This window comes from Eretmochelys imbricata, chromosome 3 (genome assembly GCF_965152235.1).
Source record: "Eretmochelys imbricata isolate rEreImb1 chromosome 3, rEreImb1.hap1, whole genome shotgun sequence".
Classification (NCBI taxonomy): domain Eukaryota; kingdom Metazoa; phylum Chordata; order Testudines; family Cheloniidae; genus Eretmochelys; species Eretmochelys imbricata.
In genome coordinates this window covers 131,387,046-131,389,359 of record NC_135574.1, presented here as the reverse complement: position 1 = coordinate 131,389,359, position 2,314 = coordinate 131,387,046, and positions in this window count along the sequence as shown.

The following is a 2,314-nucleotide window of genomic DNA, read 5'->3' as shown; positions in this document are numbered from 1 at the left end:
CTTGATGAAACCCCCCGCCCCTTGGTTCACTCTACTTCCCTGCAAGCTAACCACCCTCCCCTCCTCCCTTTAATCATTGCTTGCAGAGGCAATAAAGTCATTGTTGCTTCACATTCATGCATTCTTTATTCATTCATCACACAAATAGGGGGATGACTACCAAGGTAGCCCAGGAGGGGTGGTGGAGGAGGGAAGGAAAATGCCACACAGCACTTTAAAAGTTTACAACTTTAAAATTTATTGAATGCCAGCCTTCTTTTTTGGGGGGAATCCTCTGTGGCGGAGTGGCTGGTTGGCCGGTGGCCCCCACACCGCGTTCGTGGGCGTCTGGGTGTGGAGGCTATGGAACTTGGGGAGGAGGGCAGTTGGTTACACAGGGACTGTAGTGGCAGTCTGTGCTCCAGCTGCCTTTGCTGCAGCTCAACCATACACTGGAGCATACTGGTTTGGTCCTCCAGCAGCCTCAGCATTGAATCCTGCCTCCTCTCATCACGCTGCCGCCACATTTGAGCTTCAGCCCTGTCTTCAGCCCGCCACTTACTCTCTTCAGCCCGCCACCTCTCCTCCCGGTCATTTTGGTGCTTTCCTGCACTCTGACATGCATTCGTCTGTGCTCTGTCAGTGTGGGAGGACAGCATGAGCTCAGAGAACATTTCATCACAAGTGCGTTTTTTTTTCTTTCTAATCTTCACTAGCCTCTGGGAAGGAGAAGATCCTGTGATCATTGAAACACATGCAGCTGATGGAGAAATAAAAAGGGACAGCGGTATTTAAAAAGACACATTTTATAAAACAGTGGCTACACCCTTTCAGAGTAAACCTTGCTGTTAACATTACATACATAGCACATGTGCTTTCGTTACAAGGTCGCATTTTGCCTCCCCCCACCACGTGGCTACCCCCTCAACCCTCCCCCCTCCACGTGGCTAACAGCGGGGAACATTTCTGTTCAGCCACAGGCAAACAGCCCAGCAGGAATGGGCTCCTCTGAGTGTCCCCTGAAGAAAAGAACCCTATTTCAACCAGGTGACCATGAATGATATCTCACCCTCCTGAGGATAACACAGAGAGATAAAGAACGGATGTTGTTTGAACGCCAGCAAACATACACTGCAATGCTTTGTTGTACAATGATTCCCGAGTACGTGTTACTGGCCTGGAGTGGTAAAGTGTCCTACCATGAAGGATGCAATAAGGCTGCCCTCCCCAGAAACCTTTTGCAAAGGCTTTGGGAGTACATCCAGGAGAGCCGCGAATGCCAGGGCAAAATAATCCTTTCACATGCTTGCTTTTAAACCATGTATAATATTTTAAAAGGTACACTCACCGGAGGTCCTTTATCCACCTGCTGGGTCCAGGAAGAAGCCTTGGGTGGGTTCGGGGGGTACTGGCTCCAGGTCCAGGGTGAGAAACAGTTCCTGGCTGTCGGGAAAACCGGTTTCTCTGGTTGCTTGCTGTGAGCAATCTACAACCTCATCATCATCATCTTCCTCATCCCCAAAACCTGCTTCCGTGTTGCCTCCATCTCCATTGAAGGAGTCAAACAACACGGCTGGGGTAGTGGTGGCTGAACCCCCTAAAATGGCATGCAGCTCATCATAGAAGCGGCATGTTTGGGGCTCTGACCCGGAGCGGCCGTTCGCCTCTCTGGTTTTCTGGTAGGCTTGCCTCAGCTTCTTAAGTTTCACGCGGCACTGCTTCGGGTCCCTGTTATGGCCTCTCTCCTTCATGCCCTGGGAGATTTTGATAAAGGTTTTGGCATTTCGAAAACTGGAACGGAGTTCTGATAGCACGGATTCCTCTCCCCATACAGCTATCAGATCCCGTACCTCCCGTTCAGTCCATGCTGGAGCTCTTTTGCAATTCTGGGACTCCATCATGGTCACCTCTGCTGATGAGCTCTGCATGGTCACCTGCAGCTTGCCACGCTGGCCAAAGAGGAAATGAGATTCAAAAGTTCACGGTTCTTTTCCTGTCTACCTGGCCAGTGCATCTGAGTTGAGAGTGCTGTCCAGAGCGGTCACAATGGAGCACTCTGGGATAGCTCCTGGAGGCCAATACTGTCGAACTGTGTCCACAGTACCCCAAATTCGACCCGGCAAGGCCGATTTAAGCGCTAATCCACTTGTCAGGGGTGGAGTAAGGAAATCGATTTTAAGAGCCCTTTAAGTCGAAATAAAGGGCTTCATCGTGTGGACAGGTGCAGGTTTACATCGATTTAACGCTGCTAAATTCGACCTAAAGTCCTAGTGTAGACCAGGGCTCAGGTTATAATTGCCTCTGCCATAGCACTGTAATGCCTGAAAGAGTTCTA